The 21751-nt window shown below is 51.7% G+C and overlaps 1 protein-coding gene across 3 annotated transcripts in view; it reads right to left on the reverse strand.

Moving 5' to 3' along the window:
* Positions 1 to 21751, reverse strand: part of MED26 (mediator complex subunit 26) — a 52346-nt gene that overhangs the window by 12529 nt on the left and 18066 nt on the right. Inside the window, exon 1 of one of the 3 annotated variants that reach the window (XM_059160377.1) lies at positions 5620 to 5644. The exons of the other annotated variants lie outside the window; for them this stretch is intronic. The gene's annotated coding sequence lies outside the window, so the exon portion shown is untranslated. Of the gene's footprint in view, positions 1 to 5619; positions 5645 to 21751 lie in introns of those variants that run through there. 3 annotated transcript variants of the gene reach the window in all.

A 21751-nucleotide genomic window follows, 5' to 3' on the forward strand; every position in this document is an offset into this window, starting at 1 on the left:
GTGGTCCCAGTTCAGGTCACCCCATCCGGGGAGGGTGAAACATGGTAAAGAGCAACAGTAACCCAGCAAAGGGACAGCCCACCAATTCCGCCCTGTGGCAGCCCTCTGAAGCCTAGTGACATCACTGGCTCCTCCAGAGTCCAGGACACTAGACCAGCTTCAGAAAACCTGCCTGCAACAGGGCACATGGAATCATTTTTAACACCAAACCCCATCGGAAAAAGCATTTTAACCGGCCCACATCACACGTCTGAAAGTTGCTCTGTGAATCAGATCACTGGTCTGATCCTGGATCCGTGTTAAGAGCTGGGGCGAGCACAGTGGGGTACACCTGCCATCGACCAGCCCCCTCCTCCCCTATTTCAGGGGCGATGTAGGTAAATCCCAGGCCCTGAGTAATTACCACTCTGTGGGGGATTTCCAACTCCACGTGAAACAAGGAACCAAAACACTGAGCTGCAGAGTCCGTGAGGCCCGCTGCTCACTGTTCTTTCCTCCATACTTCAAGGGTTCCCGCCCTGCCTTAAATCCCCATTCTCTCAGGAATGAAGCTGGATGTGTGCAGCCATGCTGACACAGGGGAAACCCAGTGCTCCTTGAGGTCTGAGCACTGATGGGGCCCACGGTCAGTGAGCTGGGGCAGGCCCACCGCAGCCTGACTCTCACAGGACCACCACCTGTTGGCTTCCTCCAGGGGCTAAGCTCTCTAACTTTTTGTCCTTGCAAGCCCACTTTACAGGTGAGGAAGCCGAGGGTCTGGGAAGGTCCTGGGGATCCAGGGCTCAGCACACAGCTAGAAGGTGGCAGAGAACAGTCTTACATTAGCCTGGCACAGGTCTGCTCATCACACACAGTCCAGCTGGTCCTTTATCAGGTGGGGCGAGATGCCACCCAGCTGGTGATGCTGGCACCCCGCCCACATACTCTTCCTGACCTGCCACAGCAGGTTAAGTGCACAGGTTACAGAGTTTCTTGAAGCCACAGAGGGCCTGTGGCTTTGTGCCCAGATTTCTGGGCTGCCTCTCCCTTCCCTCCAGGGCAGCCTCGAGCTAGGGAGACCCGCGCACATACCCACCACAGCCGGGGCTTCGGTCCACCCAGCACTCATCCTAAGCAAGAGGCCACTGGGTAAACAGCAACAGCGGTAGCGGCGCACACCAAAAGTCTTCCTGCCTCTGATGAGCGGCACATGTGTTCCCAGGTGGGCGCCATTCTTTCTGTGGCTCAACCTGCTCTGGCGCAAGATGGCACAAGAAATGGCAGCCCCTGCCTCCCCCAGTGATCCTGGCTGAGCCCAGCCCGTGTCCCCCTGTTTCCCGAGAGGTCAGTGTGTCTTGAGCCTCCCTCTTGGCTCTGGAAGGTGCATCCTCCTGGCCCTGCTCTGCTTTGGCTGGTTCCACAGCCAGGCAGGAGCAAGAGGAAGCTCCCTCAGGTTGTCTGCATTCGGCCTGGCCGAGGTGCCTTCCACTGCCAGGACCCCAGTGGGAGTCTCACACCCACAGGGTGAAATCTCACTCACACATGGCTTCTTAGAGGGAGAATGACACAGCTGGCGGGGAGGAGGCGGGCAGCAGTGAGTGCCATGTCCCAGCTGCAGCTGCCAAGCTCACCACTTGCAAAAGCACAAAAGCACTTCCTCATCAGAGGGGCCCATATGCTCCCTTGGAGCGTCCACAATTGGAGCAGGGCCACTGCCTGCATGGCCCTGTCACACTCACAGCCCACAGAGCACCTGGGGCCAGCTAGAGCACATAACTACAGCTGCAACTCGGCCCAGGGGACGGAAACCCCAGCCTGAGCCCCGGGAGCAGGCAGAGCAGGGCCTATATCCCACAGCAGCAGCTGGAGCTCCCCATCAGCATGCAAACAGAAGCAGTACAAGCGAGCAGTGAGGCAGCCATCCATCCAGCTTGCTACCAAGAGGCTAACAGATACGGAGGAGGACATGGAGGAGAGGAACACGGGAGGGGAAGAGGCAGCACTCCCCCTGCATCCCCAGCTCCCAAACTCTCCCTCTCTCCCTCCTGCTTTTTATCACAGCAGCTCTTCCCAACAGAACTATGTACTTAAACTTTCCTGACCTCAGAGTCAGGTCAACAGCACACACACAGTTCTCATTATAATCCAGCCCCTTCTGAGAGCACAAGAGCTCTCAATATGTCATCTGTGAGCTGGTTCATTCCTGCACTGATACAACTATAAAGTCAGAAAGCCGGGCAGAGCATTTTCTTTTCTGCCACACATGCTCCCAGAAGGGCTGGCTAGCAGAGCATCTGATGACAGCACTCGTGGTCAGGTCAGGGTTTCCCCCTCCCATCCTCACACTCCTGTAGGAACAGCCAGTAAGAACACCAGCTGTGCAAGACAGAAGGGCCTAATGCCAATGGGAGGGGCACACACAGTGCTTGACCCACATGCATGCAGAATATAGGCAATCCAAAGAGAGAACTGGCCAGCTTTTTAGGAACTGATACGGACCAACCTCTGAGGGACTGTGAAGTAAAATACAGATTGACAGTGCATTCCTGTGCCCCCAAGTCAAACACCCAGTGGTGGGGCTGGACAGAGAAGGGCCAGGAAGTGGACCTGTCAAAGAAACAGTGGGGCCCAACCTAGCCCTCTAATGCTGTCCAACTAAGACTTAAGCAAGACCAGCCACTAATCAGCCCAGTTCCTCCTCCAAGAGAGGGGAAGCCCGGGCGGAATGTTGGGAAAATCACAGATCATCTCTGTAGATCCTGAATAGCACGCTGACCACCATCTTGAGAGACTCTGTGCTCATGGGGGCCAGGTCAGGTGGGCACTGCAAGTTCACCAGCAGCCTGCTCTGTGCTCTCTAAGAGCCCTTGAGGCACTGCAGTGCCCAGCATGGAGCCAGCCTCCAGTCCGCCAACCTGCGCTGCTGTAAGATCCTGGGAGCCAAGGATATTCCAGAATTCCCCTCAACAAGTCACCAAATGCTTTCTGAGCACCTACTGCAGGCCTGGAGTACACAGGAAGGCATGTATGGCCCAGTCCTGAGGGATGGGTGGAGACGGCCAAAGGCAAGGACAGACACAATATAGGGGGTACATCAAAACTGAGGCTCAGCTGAGCTGCCGGGAACCCTGGTACAAGCAGCCCAGAACCATGGCAACATCCAGAAAGCTCTTTTAGAAGAGAAGGATTACAGGGTACGGAACCAAAGACACACCCCTTCTCGGAGGGAACACAAGCCGAGAACTGGCCCCACTCCCGAGGCTGCCATGCGACATGGGGTAAAATCCAGGGCGCCCCTGATAAGCAGCAAGAATATGTTACTGACAGGTAAATGACGTGCAGGGTCTGGCAGCCCTCACTGTCCTGAGCACTCCCACGGGGTCACCACAAACCTTCTGAGTTGGGTGGACATGAAAAGAGCAAAAGAACTGCCAGAACCTAGGTGTGGGCCGCAGTCATTTGGCAAGTCTCAGGGTTCAAAGTATCAAGGAACTGTCTCCCTTTTATTTTTTATTTTTTTTTTTTAAAGATTTTATTTATTTATTTGACAGAGAGAAATCACAAGTAGATGGAGAGGCAGGCAGAGAGAGAGAGAGGGAAGCAGGCTCCCTGCTGAGCAGAGAGCCTGATACAGGACTCGATCCCAGGACCCTGAGATCATGACCTGAGCCGAAGGCAGCGGCTTAACCCACTGAGCCACCCAGGCGCCCTCCCTTTTAAATGAGAACCTGACAGATAGACAAATTCACCAGGCCCTAAACATAGTTAAGGATGGGTGTGCCTGTCCTACACAGGGTGAAGGCCTCCTGCTAGGCCATGATCTCCATACTGAGTGTTCCAGGGCCTAAAGCTCCAGAGATCAGCAGATGGCTCGGAGCCCAACCACCCAGCCCATTCAACTGTTCCCTCGGCCACTAAGTGGGAGGATGGACAGAGGCTTCCTACAGGCTCCTGCAAGGGGAAAAAGAGACACACAGGAACACCCAAAATGCTGCCTGAATGCACTCCAGAAAGGAGTCGCCTCCTACACCTGGGAGGGATCAGGCCCGAGGCCACCCCTCCCCTCACCTGCTGCCCTGCAACTCAAGGGCTGTGTGTGGAGCTGGAGGAACCACAGTGGGCACAGGGACTTTCTCAGTGGGCATTCCTGTAACGGGCGCTGCCATGGAGAGAACCAAGCACACACTCACAGAGCAGGAAGTAGAGTGTACATTCTGTGTCAAACGTCGTGTAAGGATAGACACTCATACCCCACGAACCAACAACTCCACTCTGAGGTACATAACAACAGTCACCCGTGCATGGAGAACATATTCAGAACAGCGCCAACTAAAAACCACCTGAAAGGCCATCACCAGCATCATGGGTGACTAAATCATGCTCTATCCATTCAGCATGGAATGAACAAAACATCAGAGATAAATCTCAAAACAGCATCTGGTGATAAAGCCAGGCACTAAAGAATACATTCTGTATTGGAGCGAAAGCTCACGAGCAGGTCAGACTTCTCAGTGATGACTGAAGTCAGGGCAAACTGGGGGTGGCGAGCTGCTAGGAGAGGGAGCAAGAGCAGCTTCTGGGGAAATGCTCTATTCCTTGCCCTGGATGGCAGGTGGTGGGGGTGGGGGGGCACTCAGGCATGTTCACTTCGTAAGCATTCCATAAATGTAACACTCACAACTTGTGCACTTTTCTGGATGAGGCCATCCTGTCCCAGAAACAGATGCCAGAGCCACTGGGGTTGAAGAGGACAAGACAGTGGTGAGGCACTGCGGCTCCCACACAGTGGCACAGACCCTCTCAGGGTCCCACAGAGAGGGCTGCATAAGGCCAGGCTATCTCCAAGACAAGCAGCACGCGCTGTGCTTCAAAGCTCACAGGGAAACATGCCCACACACTCCTACCCTGTCAGGTCTGGGAGGAGGTGGGTGTTCTGTAGGTTCTAAGGAAAATGAGCTCAACAGCTCAGTGTCCTCAAGAAGATGTAAGCTCCAAACTTCCTGGAGAGGCAGGCAGGCAGTACCCACTGCCTGGCCAGCACTGTGCTGGGCATCTGTCCCTTACCGTACCACAGTCTCTTCTGAGACCACAGATCCCCACAGGAGGTATTATGCTGTTTCTCCAGCATGGAAACCAGGGCACCCATTAAACATCTGGCCACAGGTTCACTACTGACCTAAGCTGCTAATCTTGCGCAGTCAGCCCATGCCTGACTCCACGCAACAGGCCATTAACAAGTCCTACTGGTGACCTGGGCAGAAACAGCTGGCTTGAAGGAGGGCAACAGAACAATTAGAATAAGGAAAATCTTCATGCCTAACCCAGGAAAGAAGCTATCATAAGAAAAGGAGACTAGAAATTAAAGTGGGGGAGAAAGATAACATTTGAAAAATCAATGTAATTTGTCTTATTATGAAGGCTGAAAATGAAAAAAGCCTTATGAGTGTTCCAAAAGATAGAGAAAAAATGTTTGACAGAACTGGGCATTTCTTCCTGATAAAAACTTTCAGCAAACTAGGAATAGAAGAGAACCTCCGTGGCCTGGTAAGTGCTTCAACAATGCCCACAGCTGACATCATACTTGATGGTGAATGGTTCCATGTTTCCCCCTCACATGTGCCGGAAAGGATAGGTGCTTACCACTTGTAGTCAGTCTTGTCAGGAGGCTCCAGGCAATGCTATAAGGCAAGAAAAAGGTGGGCATGGGGCATCCAGATTGGAAAAAAGGAAGTAAAACTGTATTCACAAACAACAGTATAGTCCCTGCAGAAAATCATATAATGCCTATTTTTAAAAAGCTACCAGAATAAATGAGTTCAGCAAGGTGGCAGGATACAAGCTCATTGGAAATCTGACTATTTCTATATGCAGGCAACAAATACTCAGAAAATGAAATTTAAAAAAAAAAAAAAAAACCCAACTCCATTTATAATAGCAATTAAAAATATTAAGTACTTACGGATACGTTTGACAAAAGATTTGAAAAGGTCAACAATGAAATGTGCAACACTGAAAGTGCAAAACATGACTGAGAAAAATTAAAAGAGGCATCAATTAATGGAGAGATATGCCGAATAAATGGATTGGAAGAGTCAATAATAGTGTTAAATTTCTCCCCCAGATTGATCTATATAGCTTCAGAGCAATCCCAATGAAAATTCTGGCAGGTTCTTTCAGAGAAATTGACAAGTTGTTATAAAATGTGTATGGAGTCACACATAGGCCCTAGAATAGCCAACAAACTTGGAAAAAAAGAAAACCAGAATATTATAATCAAGACAATCTGGTATTAGAGTAAAGACAGATAAACAGATCAATGGAATAGAAGAGAGTCCATTATAGACCCACACATTCATGGTCAACTGATTCCTAAAGGTGTTGAGGCAATTCAATCAGGAATGAATAATCTTTCAACAAATAGTGCTAGAATAATTGGACAGCCATATGCAAACAACAAGAAACAAAATCCTTGACTTCTGCCTCACAAAATACACAAATATTAACACCAGATAGATCATAAACCTAAATGTAAGAATTAGTTAAAACTATAGACCATCTAAGAAGAAAACACAGGAGGAAAACCTTAGTGACCTTGAGTTTGGGAAAGACTAAAAATAGGAGAGAAAAAGAACAAAATTTAGAAAAACATAAAATTGGATTTCATCAAAATTGAAAATCTTTGCTCTTTAAAACGTGACACTTATGGGAAAAAAAGGCAAGCCACAGAAAGAAAATATATATGAATCATATATCTAAGAATGGACTTGCATTGAGAATACATTAAAAAACTCTTCAACTCAATGATTAGGCAAGGAATCCAAGGGAAAATAATGGGGAAAATGGTCTAAAGGATATTCAAATCTTTCATCAAAGAAGAGAGAGATGCACAGCAAATAAACATATCAAGAGATGCAGAGCATTATTAGTCACTAGGAAAATGCTTACAACCAACATGAAATATCACTACATACATATTAAAATGGCCAAAATTAAAAAGACTGACCATACCAAGTGCCGGCCAAGATGTGGAGCAAAAGGAATTCTCACTCACTGCTGATGGGAATATAACATAGTATAATCACCTTGGAAGACTATTTTGGCAGATTCTTAACCTGAAAGTCCATCAACACATGGGATGATAAATGAATCATAGTATATCCATGAAATGGAACTAAAACTCAGCAACAAAGAAGAATGAACTTCTGATACACATAACATGCATGAAATCTGAAAATAAATAGGCTGAATGAGAGAAGAGCTCAGGCCAAAATAAAACAACAACAACAAAAATAGTACATAGTGTGTGATTTCACAAAATTCTAGAAAAGACAAGCAAATTCTACAGTGACAGAAAGCAGATCAGCAGTTGCCTGGGGACTGGGTTAGGCCTGGAGGGAAGATTACAGAGGGGCAAAAAGAAACTTCTGGAAATGACGTGTATGTTTATTAGCCTGACTCTGGTGAGGGTCTCTCACTGTACACTTTCTTGTGCGTAGCTTACTCCATGTTGATTAGACCAGAGCTGTAAACAACTGTGAGGCCGACCATACATGCACATGCGACAAGAGCCCAGGAAGGAAGGGCTGGTACTCAGGGATTAGGACACTTCTTTGTTGCAGGGGAGGCGTCAGACCCTCACCTGGGCTCAGCCCACCTGGGAGCAGAGGATAACACCGAAAGTTCCTTCTCCCCTCAGTAAAATGAAGAGGACAGTCGTGCCTCGGCATCCCAGCAGTATCATAAAGACGGAACAACAAATTCAGTGTTGCATGTAACAGTTCCGGCACCCACCGCAACAGCGTGCACCCACCCTCCTGACAGGAAAACAGCTTCCACGCGTCTGAGAGCTGCTTTTCCCTCCTAGATCTGCATATTTTCTCCAACCGGACGTCAGCTCCTGTGACCGAATGTCTGAAATCCTGACTTGCCCTCCAGACAGCTGAGCTAGACCTTTACTACTCTCAAGTGTGACCTGGGGCTCAGTAGCCCTGGGGTCACTGGAGCTGCGTGGATGGGCACAATCTGGGTCCAGCCCAGTCCTCCCAGACCAGAGATGCATTTGAACAAGCCCCTGAGAAGATTCACGCACAGAGAGATAGAGGACGGAACCATCCTTCCCAAGGCAGAAGGTTCTGCTTGGCACCTCATGCCCAGCCCATTCAGGTCCTCCCAACAATAATGCCACTGACAGCACTGGCATTGTGCTTTCCAGAGCAGAACACTCTTCCAATCCTGACGACAACCCTAAATTTGGACAAGGATGTGATATGCCCGCATCCCCGTATCTGCAGGCCAGACAGGTCACTGTCCCTGTGGTGGGCTGCAGAATCCACAGAGCCCACCTCGCAGATCCCACGCCAACCCCAGAGATAGCCCTGCCCAGAGGCAGTGTGACAGGGTCCAGATGAACCACACGGAACGGAAGGACAGTGAATGGCCAGGCTGAGGGGAGGAGAGAATGTGTCACCACCAGCCAGTAGTGGGGCCCGTTGTCAGAGACGATGGCACGCGGCAAGTGTAGGCTGGGGGGCCGCAGACCCCTGTGCACAGGTAGTCCCCCTCAGCGAACATCAGCAAATCCTACCACACATGCCCCTTCTAAACAGGAGCCCCAAAGCAGCAAACCATGCCCACTCGCCCCACAGGACACATGGAACGTGTCACCACCAGCACCACAATCTGTGGCAGTCCCCACTATCCCCAAGCGCTGCCAGCGCTCAGACCTCATCCACTCCCAGAGCTCCTACCCCAAAAGGCACCTCCCCTCTTCTAAACCACAAAGCCAGCTGGGAAGGTTGGGAGGAAGCAGTTGATTTGGCTCCTGGTCGCAAGTGGCCTCGGTAGCTGTGGTGACTCTGAACTGTGCCCTCATCCTCCGCCAGCAACCTTCCAGGTTTCTGAAATAATTCTGTTTTAGCTCTAACAAGGAGCAAGTAGCTTCTGTGGCCTGGGCTGATAACCAACTGCAACATCGTGACGTTTTCTAAGGTTGCACTTTTCAGACACCTTCCAGGTTACAGTCAACTGCCTTCCCTACCACTGCCTTGGAGGAACATACCAGTTTCAAAAGTTAGCAGCCGTGGGGTGCCTGGGTGGCTCAGTGGGTTAAGCCTCTGCCTTCGGCTCAGGTCATGATCTCAGGGTCCTGGGATGGAGCCCCACATCAGGCTCTCTGCTCAGCGGGGAGCCTGCTTCCCCCTCTCTCTCTGCCTGCCTCACTGCCTACTTGTGATCTCTATCTGTCAAATAAATAAATAAAATCTTAAAAAAAAAAAAAAAGTTAGCAGCCATGAGAACATCACGAAACCCTCAGTTCTGAAAACACAAGTCAACTAAAATAAAAATTCACACACACCTCACTCTCACAGCTGAACCCCTCACAGGACCCGACCAGTCAGCCCACGCCAACCTCGTGCTGCCTCTGCCGCAGCTTCCCACCCATCCAAACTTGACCTACTGCCAGGTCCTACTATCCTCGGTCAAGAGGCACCATGTTTATTCCAATATTACAAGTATCTCGAAGGTCTCTTTCTGGGGCAAGTCGGAATCTGCTGCCACCAAGCTGGGTGTCCAGAAAGCAAACATGCCTTGTCCCATTTCTAGCTGTCACCTGCACTAGCCACCCACCTCCTGAACTCTCAGTGGTCTTCACACATCCTACAAAGAACAGGGCAAAAGGCACCATTGTCTGGGAATGGGGTAGGGGTTTGGGGGAGGGTGGCAGGGAGAGGGAAAGCCAAGGCAAGAGCAGGACGCTGGCTGTTCTTGTCCCCTGAGGCTGTGGCTGGGGTGGCACACTTTGTTACGTCTTCAGGCAAACATATTTGCTCAGCAGGACACTCCATGGTTTTGGGAAGAGTCTTTCATTTTCAATGCACTGACCTGGAAGTACTATAACCACAAATATTTTCTCCAACTTACCTTCTTGGCAACCCTGAAATTATTCCGCAAAGGGCTACATAAGGAAGAAGAAGAGAAGCCATGTGAGGTTTTGCAAAGCCAGACATAAAAAGAACATGGAAACCAAACATCACAATCCACCACGGCAAATGGGGACATCAGTGACAGCATTATCTGCGAGGTGGCAGCCTTCCGTGGCATGGCAGATGAGTGGAAGGTTGCTGGCGGAGGATGAGGGCACAGTTCAGAGTCACCACAGCTACCGAGGCCACTTGCGACCAGGAGCCAAATCAACTGCTTCCTCCCAACCTTCCCGGCTGGAGGGCTCAAAGGGGGAAGCCTCACCACCCAGCAACGGCCCACAGGGCTGAAATGCACTCCCGTGGCACTTCCTGTCTCACTCCAAACTACCTGCCTCTCACAGGAGGGGAAGCGGCAGCAAAATGACCATAGGCCAGGAGTCTGCCCCACGGCTGAGTGTCGGCTGGCAAAGCCCTGCAGTGAGCCTCAAGGTCTTGTTTACCAAGGTCCAAGGCAGGCAAGGTCTCAGCTGGGCTCCTCAGAAGCACCACGGCCGCTTTTCCTTGTCTCAAATGCGTGCAAAGAACACTGAGCAGCTCTGGGAACAGAGAGGATTTCGCTTCTCACTGGATTTCCATCTACACGTCATTCGCTAACGTTGCTTCCTCAATATCTTAAACCTGTTTTTTGACGTGTGGTCTTGAGTCTGTTTCTTCCCCTTTTCATCCTCATCGTACTGTTGGGTAACCAAACACAGTCAGCCACAGCAAGAAAAAGGCAGTAGTGCAAGCAGGGGGAGGAAACAGAAGGCAGGATTTTACTACAACCTTCGAGAACATTAAAAAGGATCTCTACCTGTCACTGCACCATAACGGCTCTGCCTGGGTGACCGGTCACCAAAGCCCAAAGCCAAGGAGCCGTCAGCCTGGCCTCCTCTCATCTCTCACACTAGTTCTTCCAGGCAGCCCCTCCGCAGCTTCCTCGCCCTCCACCCCGCCATCCCTGAGCCCCAACCCCACAGCCTTTCCTTCCGTCTCCACTTCTCAGGGATTCCCGGACAGTCCCAATTCAGGCAGCTCCAAATCTGCACTGCAAGCCCAGGTGCCGCCTCTGGGCCCCATGCACCCACCCGACAGCTTTCTTCCGCATCTCCGAGGTACTCAGCATGCCCATGGGCCACTGGCCAACGCCCCTGCCCCACAACTGACTCTGCTCCTGCAAGGCTAGGTTCTGGGAGCAGCGGCACGGGCGGAGGAGGGGAGCTGGAAGCCCATTAGCCAGCCCCCTCTACCTTCCCTCAGGGCAGGCACTGCACCTCCAAACCAACCCACCCACACTAACCCCTAAGTGTGTCTTCCTTATACTCTCATTTCAAGCCCCAGATACAGTGGTCCTGAGCCCACCTCTTTAAGCCAGCTGAGGCAGGTGCTGTCTGAGCCCGCCTGCATCTGGCTCCATAACCTTTCACGTCCAGTCTCCTCAACCTCTTTGGTTTTCCTCTCCTCTGAGAGCACCTTCCGAGTCCCCATCACATGTGTGTCCTCGAACTCCCAACAGCCCAAGAGGTAGATACCAACATGGTTCAGGTCTGACCCCAAAGGCCAAACTGCAGCACTGTCTCCCTGAGCCCCTGGCACTCCCATGACCCACGCCATGGCAACATTTCTGTGAGTGACTTTCCCATGCTTGTCCCAAGCAAGTGACAATTATGCAGTTGAAACTGCATTATAGATGCTATTTTCTCTTTTCATTTAACCCTTACTTCCTCCTACATAACTTTTTTTTTTTAAGATTTCATTTATTCATTTGACAGACATCACAAGTAGGCAGAGAAGCAGGCAGAGAGAGAGGAGGAAGCAGGTTCCCGGCTGAACAGAGAGCCTGATGCGGGGCTCGATCCCAGGACCCTGAGATCATGACCTAAGCCGAAGGCAGAGGCTTTAACCTACTGAGCAACCCAGGCATCCCTCTCCTATATAATCTTTATAAAGATCATGTTCAACAGCTCAATGTTACATCGATGCATCATAATTCCCTTGACCTTCTCCAACTGCTGGACACATCATCTCCTTTTGGGTTCTCCTACTGTAATCAACGTTCAAGCGAACATCTTCACACATGCAACTTCCTTCTCTCATTTTTTTCCTTAGGAATAAACTCCCAGGTATTAAAATTTGTTCCAAGGGTCCAAATACTTCAATGCCAACTGGTATTGTCCCAACTGTTTCTGACCCTCAGCTTACACATTGCAATGACCCCATTGCCAAGGGGAGGAAGAAAGCAAAGGGTCCCAGAGATGTGGGCCCACCTGCCTGGCAAAGCAGCACACAGGCTGTCAGGGCTGCTAACCTGCTCTTGCCATCTCTCCACAGACTCTGCTGAGTATGGCTGTGTGTCTCCAGATGCGACTAACTGCAGGGGAAGGAAAGAGGACCCAGTGCAGGCAATCCTCTAGGTCTGGCACTAAAGCCACCTCCTTGCACAGACATAGAGAACTGGACTCTTCCCCCCCCCCCCCAGCTGCTGGGGAGACAGACACATTATCAATGAAACTATTACTCTACCCAGGTAGACAATGACATACCTGCACAGACGTGATGGCACAGATCTGGGGACAACCCTGGGCATCTGGACAGGCCAGGAGGCTTGAAGTCAAAGTGACAAGAGTAGATCTCGGCCCACCCTGACATCACCTTCTTGTACCCCTCCAATAGGATCTGGTGTGGGATTTCTAGAGACTGGGTGTCTTGGGCAAAGTGAGGCCCTGAACAGGGTATGACAGCTCACTGTCCCTTCCTGTCTACCCACCATCTCAGCCTGTGACCCTTGTGTGGCACACCATGCTACAAGCCCAAACCTGAAAACAACCGGCCATGAACTGAACCAGTCTAAGACAATGCAGATTCAAACCCCACAAGAGGATGGAAACCCACCACGCGGTCTGCATCGGTACACCGCGCACCAAGAGGCTGGTCCTTTCGTGCCCACATGATGGAGAGTGTCAGAGGTAACAAGCACCCCCAGACCCATGAAAACAGCAAGCATAAGCCCTTGAGCACATCCACCAGACATCACCCAGATGGTGGCAGCATCTGGCTCCCCACTGTCCAGGAGCTCTGGGTACTTTCAGGAACTGCATACTACAGGTGAGCCAGAGCCTGGAAAGACAACCCCCAGACGCCATGCCTGTCTTTGTGCCCAGAACTACCAGCTGGTGACCACAATCTCAATTCAGAGCAGCCTCGAAGGCTCATTTCACAGATGAGGAGACAGAGGCTCAGAGAAATAGAAGAACTTGCCCAAGGCCAGATGAGGTGAAGCAAGATCTAAACCTCACCCAGCTGACTCCAAAACCAAGGGCTCTCGCTGGTGCTGCTACCCTATATACTGCATCCTGGTGTAACAAATTCTCTAACCTTTCTACTTTTTTTGTTGTTGTTTTGGCCAAACTTTTTATTTAGTATTCTGTAGTTGCTTAACACACACTTAAATGGTCTTATTGGGGGGAGGGGAAAGGGGAGGTTCTTGTAGATTCCCAAGGAAATGTCAGAAAGGCAAAATACGGCCAGCATTATCCATTTGGCTTTTTGGGTTTACTGGGTGAATAGCACTTTCCTTACATAAGCATCTGATCTCAGGTTTTTCATACTGAGAACATTGAGATTTCAGTTTGAAGACCCTCTGAAATCCTACAAGTAGCATACCCCGACCACCCTCTAACAGCTAGCTTGTTTGTATAGGCAGAAGGATTCACCTCTCCATTTTAGATGGCTAGATGTTTGTGGAAGGTCTAACCTTTCTACTTTTTAAAGTCTGTCTTGGCAACTTATTTCTTTGGAAGCAAGAAGTCGACTTCCCGCTGTTGTTTAATGTCCATATATTTATGATTAGAAATTGGAAGCAACCAGCTAAGACAATCATGAGTACGCAAGCATTAGGACAAGTTCCTTTTCAGAAAGTGACACCGGAAAACACTAGAGAAAACACACTGAAACTGCCTCCCCTCAGTCTGCCCTCTCCCACCTGACTCCATGGGCTACTTGGGACCTTGCAGCCATGGTCTGTCCCATAGTCCTGCAGTGTCACCACGTGGCCTCTTTCTGGGACTGTTTTCAAGCTGCCTCCTTGGAGCAACCAGACCCCAGGCCCATACCAGACCCAGGCCAATTCAAACACAATCTATCCCCTTTGATCTAGGTCCCATGTGGGATCTGGGGACACAATGGTAAGGGGGCCCTGCCTGCCTCACAGTCTTCATTAATTCAGCAGCACCCGCTGACAGCACAACCCACACTAGAACCCTTGTTTTTCTCTCTCCCAACACAGCAAATAAAATTCACAAAACTTGTTACCGCTGAGAATTCACATCAACAATTAGCATCCTCTGCACACCTTCTGAATTGTGCAAGTTGCATGGCACAACAGTCCCAGGCTCCTGGGCTGTTCCAGAGCTAGGCCCCTAGCTTGGCACCCTGCAGCCCCATGGGTCCGCAGACCCCAGGCCACCTGCAACATAAATGATGAACACGACATCACTTCCGACACCGGCACATCAGGCTTGCCTAGCTATGCTGATCATCTGTAATAAGCACTAGGATTAACTAGAAAGGAGAAAATGTGCTAAGATGACAAAACATATCAGATAGAACTACTTCTATCGGATAGTAGAGCAGTAGCTGAAACTCAGGACACTGTTGATGAACAGAAATCTTAATAACTGCAATAAACAAACAGAGGTAATAAAAAAATAGAGTACATCAACTGCGACAACAACTGATACCAAATCCTGGGTCTCACTCAAACTTCTGGAGCCCCACACATATCCCTAGAGAGCTCCTGGAAGGGGTCTGTGCCCCTCTGAACCCTGCAGCAGGAAGCTGCCCTGGAGAGAGATTACTAGTCAGGCCAGGGTTCCAACTGCCACTTGAAGGTCTGCCCTTTACACTTTTCCCACTTCACTCTTGTCCTGAACAACAGTACCTGGGCTTTGGGAAGCAGGTTATATTTTTCCTAGTACCACTACAATAAATGCACAGCTATCAAAATAAAACATGTTCACCTCCAACAAACCCATAAAGCCCTTCTCCATGGTGGGCAATACTGCCCCCAGCCCCAGCCCACAGCCTCTGCTTTATTTACTGGTGGCCTCATCAGCTCACAGATGAGCTTGAATCTCTGTCCCCTGAAAACAGATGCAACGCATATCACAAAAAAGACTGGAAATACGATGCAAAGTATCTCTCGGCCCTGCGGAAGCAGAAGAGTGGGACTGCAGCAGCCAGGGGAGGGAAGAGAAAGACCATGCTCATACTGAACACTTTTTCTAACCCTGAACCCATTAAGGTGAGGAGAGCCAGAGAAGAACCATTCAGACAACGCTGCACTTCTGCTTCTGCCAAACTCCTGCCCGGGGGATCTTCTCGGTCCTCCCTGTTTCACGAGGACTTTGGACGGGGCCTCCTCAGGCATGGGAGGCATTCATCTGATCTCCACTCAGTGGCTGCTATGTGCCAGATTCTGGGTGGGAACTGTCCTCAAGCCGCCCTGGCTCGAACAGTCCATCCTGGTGGAGGAGACAGGTGAGTGTAGCAGCAGCAGGGCTCCGGGGAAGGCCTGCAGGTCTTTCACGAGCATGAGGCTCGGGAGGGAAGAGTGGGGCGGTGGGGGTGCAGAGCCATAGGCATGCACAGACATGGAATAGGGGGAGATAGGGAGGACTGTGAGGCCAGGAGAAAGAGGCAGGAAGAAGCCTACTGGGCCAGACATTGGTTTGGGAAAACCAAGCTCAGCCTGCCTTGTAGAAGCTGGAGTGCCTTCAAGGGTGTGCAGTAGAGGGGAATGAGTTGCAGTTCCCATCACCACTGAAGAGTGTTCTGAGCACATCTGAGTCCCCTGGCTGAAGTCCCTACTGCCCATCCGTGTCCAAGGCCTCACCAACATGTTGCTGGCACTGCCCTCTCCCCCTCTCAGCCTTGGGCTGGAACTGGGGTTCTGCTGTAGCACCCTGCCATGGGGCAGGGTCAGTCCCCCCAGGCCTCATCTGTGTCCTGGGGGGACAATGCCATCCAGCTCACAGGTGCTCTGAGAACTAACTGCACTGTGTGCAAAACCCACGCCCTGGGGCCCTATGCGGGAGTCTCTCCACCAAAGGGCACTAACCACCACTTGCAAAGGGGCACCAGTGCTGCTTCTGCCTCCCTCTTGGCATAACAGTGAATTCCAAACAGGCTGAGGGAAGGAATAGCAGATATACCCTACCTCCCCTTTGCTGATCTCTGACCAATGCCCCTTGCTCCTGGAACTGGATCTGGCCTCACAATCGTCTTTAACCCAGAGCTCAGGGCAGACAGACCTATGAGCACTGGGGTGCAGGGGTAGCCTGGCCTATCCTCTTGGGTTATACCCAGCAATCTCCCACTCCCCTAACCTGAGTTCCTCTAACAGCACCTCTGCCAACAACACCCAAAGGGGACCCTGCCTCTCTGAGTGTCTGGTCAAGACTCTGAGACACACAAACACTCAAAACCACACATGCCCCCCCCCCCACACACACCCACCAGACCCCAGAGGCCCTGTCAAGAAGTCTTGGCCCAGCTTTTTAAAGCCTGATCAGCTCCCCAGGTTTCTTGCTTCCAAGGCCTCCTTCTCACTGTAACTCTGATAGTGCTCCCCCACCAAGCATGAGGCAGTCTCTGGGTCCCCCTCCCCCTGCCAGTCTGTCACTCTCAATGATAAGCCTACAGGCAGGCGCTGCTTAAAGTGGGAGCTTTGCCTGGAAGATGTACTATGAAGGGCCTCAATAAGGCAAATTAGGCACTACTTGATTAAGAAATTCTTACTACACACAAAAAAACTAAAAGTAAAAGTAAAAAAAAAAAAAGAAAAAAGAAAAAGAAGAAGAAGAAGAAAGAAAGAAAGAAAACAAATTCTTACACATAGCTCTACAAATTATTGTCCAAACGGGTCAGGCTCTATCAGTCCCTTTTCACGAAGAGGAAGTTAAGGCACAACAAGGTCGCCTATTCCACCGAGGTCACACAGCTGGGTTTGGGGCCCCTGCAGCCCCGCAACCAAAACCTGGCTCTTCACCACAGGCTCCACCGCCTCTCCCAGAAAGACACACAGATAAAGCACAGCGCGGCCTTGAAGGCACTCCCCGTGTGGCTGGGCCAGTGGGCAGGCTGGGCTGCGGGGCGCTCAGGGTATTCTGAGGCCTCCAAGGAGCAGGATGGAGGAAGGGCTCTCTGAGGAGACCTGAAGAGTGAGCCGCAGTCTGTAGGCCAGACCAGGAAGGTGAGGGCTCGTCAAGTTGGGAGCAAAGGGCCAGGGGCACACAGTAGCACAAGCACAGAGAACACCAGATGGGAAGGAGAGGGGGCCACGGCAGGTCACATAATGGACCCAGCCCATGCTCAGAGCAGCAAGCAACACGGTTTTAAATCGCTGGATCCGACCGTCTGACAGAGAGCTCAGAGCTGAACCAGAGAGAAAATCTGTAGGTGTGGGCCAGCCCCCTGGAGTGAGATGGTGACAGGCAAGATGGGGTGGATGTGAGATGAAGGGGACAGTGAGGCAGGACCCAGGGGCTTGGGGCTTGTCTGAAGAGAGGGACAGGGCAGGAAGGGAGGGCCTGCAGCTTGATGCCAGGGAACTACTTTGGCACTGTCGCAGTGACAGGTGTCCCTTAGCTCGATCACTGCCCGAGGTTCTGAGCACAGACTGCTCATGGGTCAGCACGTTTCACCTACCCTGAGATGCACCGGTGTATCACCAACCACTAAGAGACAAATGGTGCCAACTGGAAAACATGGCCTGACCCCAGAAACATTAAAATGTGACTGAAAGGTTCACACCTTACTCCCCATACCCTGAGTGCCCAGAGGCGGGCAGAGGTACGCCATCTCCCTCACACCCAACGTAACATCTGGGACCCAGTGCCATCCCCAATCACCCCCTCCCCTCAACCATGTCTGAACAGACAGATGCCAAGGCTGGCATACAGCTTCTCTCCTCCTGCCGGGGCTGGGCACCAGCTGCCACACCTGGATGCCACATCTCCCAGCCCAGCCCACCCACAGCTCACCAGCAATCTTTCCATGCTCCGTTCAGAAACAGCTCCAGGGCGCTAGTGAAAGCAGCATCAGCACACCTGAGCTCCTGGAAGTCCTTCTGCCGGGCCTGCCCTCCCTCCAGTTGGCCCCACCCTCCTCACCCCCCGCATCCCTCTGCTCCTCTTCTGCACTGAGCACTATATCCTGTCACCCTGTTCAAGCTCACAGAGCACTGTGGCTGACAAGTGCCGCATATGCGACTGGATGGGGCAGCCGAAGGAGTGAAGAAGCGGGCATGGAACCCAGAGCCTTCTACTGGAACGTCATCGGCCTCTGTGTCTCTAAGGAGGGCGGGAGGGTGGGGGCGGGGGAAGCAATCGCATTCCCATGGGATTGTGTGAGAATCTGCCAGGCACACGGTTCAAGTGCTGGCCAGCTGGGGGTCCTGATTTGCGCAGTGGGAATCAATGCAGTCACCGCCTCTCCGGACTCCTGCTAAACCAGGTGTGCTCCTGAGTGCTTGAGGGTTTTCCTGAATGCTAGTGACATCTGAGGGGAGCCACAGAAGATCCAGGGCAACAGACTTCAGCTGTCTCCAGGTGGATAAAGAGTGAGGCCCTACATTGGCTGCTTTTGTGTGTCAGGGACAGACATGCCCTCGGGCCCCGCCCAGCCTGCCTCCTAGAGCCAATGCCAGCTCTGCCCTCACCTGCCCTATGGCACCTAACCCTGGCTTTAGAAAAAGGGAGTAGGGAGGAGGGGTGCCCGGCTTCAGGGAGGGTCTCAGGCCCAGCAGGCTCCAGGCAGTGCTCACAGGGCCCTGTGCTAGTGCGGGAGGCTGCCCCTCCCCATTCCCACCCCCTCAGCACCAGCTCAGAGCAGAGCGATGGAGGAGGATGCTGGGTCTGCCCTGCCCGTGGAGGGCCCCCACAGAAGTTGCCCCACCACTTCTGCCACGGTGAAAGCCAGCACTCCTCGCTTTTACTGTCCGACAGATTCGGTGCAGGTATGCACATAAATATTCAAATACACTGTTTTATTAATAAATTCTGGGAGCCAGCTCCATGACAATGAAACAGATACAATCACAGAATATTACGCTGCAGTTAAAGAAATGAATTATACTCATATGTAACAAAGACAGAGAGCCAGGACATGCTGAGGGAAATGAGCTGCCTTCAAAATGACAGACTCGCGTGCCAGCACTTATTTAAAAACCACGCATGGTGTTCTAGGATGTATCTTGACACACAAAGACGTACTCCAGACTCACGACAGTGGTCCCCTCCACAGTGACAGGAAAAACTGCACCAGTGACAGAGGCCAAAGTGGCCTCAGCTGTAACTCAAACACCTAACATTTTAAAAAGATAAATGTATTTACTGCTTGTGTACTAACAGATCAATAAAAAGAAAAGAAAACAACATTTCAGGCAGAGGATGGGGCAAAGGAAGGCCCAAGAGCACAGGCCACACCTGGTGTGCAGGCTGGGGAAGTTCAGGGGGCTGTGAGTCGCCAGAGCCGGTTCTGCAGAGGGGATATTCTGGATCTGAGGGACTGCACATAAGGACAGCAGCTTTCAAACAGAGACAGCAGAGTGTGGAAAGTGACCCTAGACCTGGTTTGCCAGAATACATATTTACACCTGTAGTCCAGTGTAACTTTTAATAGTGCCTCATTCCCTTTAAAAGTGTCCTGGTGTGGAGGATAAGAAATACAGTTGCTCTGGCTGTAGGGACAGGGAAGGAATCACAGCTAGGTCTCCTGACACACTGTCCACCACCGCCTCCTGTGTCTACTGAAGGCTCCCCACGGTGCCACCACCATAAGGGCACAGTCCCACAAGTCCCAGAGCTGCACTGGCATAGAGCATTTTACAGATTCAGAAACGGAGATGCAGAAACAAGATTCCTACCCAAAGTGACAGCCCATGTAGAGTGTGAGACACCAGCATGGGCAGGACTTGGGTGAAGCCCTGGGGTTCTCGGATGGAGAGGCAGCCTAAAGGCCACAACGACCAGGTGAATAAAAAAAAGACATGGATATAAAAGAGACCCAGGAGGCTGCCTCCACAGGAGGCGGCCCAGGAAATTCCACTGGTCTTTGCCACCTGCAGTCCATGTCCACACATCCCCCCGAGATAGCGAGAGCAGCTGCAGACGGGACTGGTATGGGGCACCCAGCTGAGAGATGGCACCTCCAAGATGCCGAGGCAGCCCAGGAGTGGAGTCTCCATGCTGGTGCCAGGCAGCACTCCCGGACAGGTAAGAGGCTCAGAGGAGCAGTGGGCGGGGGAAACCCCCGGTGTGACAGAAGAAGGGGTCGGCCCAGATTCCACAGTGCTGGGAGGGAGGGAGCTACAGGGCTCACCCTGCCAATGAAAGCCCCTAGGAAAGAAACAGCTGAAGGCTGCACAGGGCTCTTGGTAACAAATCACCTTTCACATTTGTCTTCTTATCCAACCCTTAGCAAATCTGTCATTCAGTGGGGCAAGCTCTCCTCCTCCTTCACTCCCCTAACTCACATACACACTTCTTCACTTCCATCTCCCTGCAAAGGGATGGGTGTCAGATCACCAGCATCCTAGGCAGCTTGACAGAGCATACGGGTGACTCCACCTCATCCTCAGGGGGGTCACTGGGGTTCTACAGGCCTGGGCCCGCCTGGATACTGCAGTGGACTGGTTTCTCTGGAGCTGCTATCGCTCTCCTCCCTACAAGACCAGGGCTATGATGGCTTTGGAACTGGGTCCCCAAAAGCACAAACACCTTCATCTAATTAGGAATGACACAGTTTGCAGGCTGGGCCAGTCCCGTCATCTCACAGATGTGGCAGTGCGACTCTCTGTAAAGCAGGGATGCGGGGGCACCCCACGACCAGCAGGGGAGAGCCCACTGAGCCTCTGGACTCTGAAGCCGTCTGGCCCTGTCAACGAGGCCCACACCCTCCGCACAGAGCAGTCTCAAGATGCACTGGGTTTAGGTTTCACTCTTTCCTTTTTTGAGGGAGTGGAAACAAACACAGCATTAGCCACGCTGAAACCTAGAGCAACTTCCATGGCCCGGTGGTGAGGTTAGCAACAGTGGTTTCTTGATATGGGAGAAAGTAGCTAGAAGATGGGAGCTGCTCCTTTCCAATGGGGAGGGCACCCTGCACACACCGAGAAGGAACACTTGTCTCTAACAACAGGAAAACCTTGGACGCAGGAGCCCAAACCCATCTGGACTGCGCACTGCCAACTGCTGCAGCCCGCGAGAACAGACATGAGCGTTCCTTCAGCAGTGATCTATTTACGGGGAAAATAAAAACATATCACGCACATGGTGAGGAAGGAGGAAGTCAGGGAGCAGACAGAGCTTGTGGGGCTTCCACACATGTCAGGGAAGGCAGACAGCAGACAGGCAAACAAGACAATGTCAGTGTACCAAAAACTATGAAAAAATAACCACACGGCATGTTACAGGAAATCCTCCTCTGACCTCTGGGCCCGGAGAAGTGGGCACCTCAGCCCCAGAGGCTACAGAGAATCAGAACCCGAGCAGAATCTGGAGAGTTCTGGCCCCGCCCCACCCTCAGGCAGTTGGCTCACCACATGCCCCTGAGGGGCTCCCACCACAGCCTCCAAACCAAGAGAACCATGCTGGCAGCTGGCTGCAAAGGCAGTGATGCCATCTTGGACAAAGAACCTGTGGCCTGCAGCCAGGGTCCACACTAGCTAGGAGGAGGGACTCTACCCAGGACTGTGCTGGAGCCAGCTCACATCAACCCATGAGAGCCTGGGGTAAAACTTTTAGGAATCT

This window comes from Mustela lutreola, chromosome 2 (genome assembly GCF_030435805.1).
Source record: "Mustela lutreola isolate mMusLut2 chromosome 2, mMusLut2.pri, whole genome shotgun sequence".
Taxonomy (NCBI): Eukaryota; Metazoa; Chordata; class Mammalia; order Carnivora; family Mustelidae; genus Mustela; species Mustela lutreola.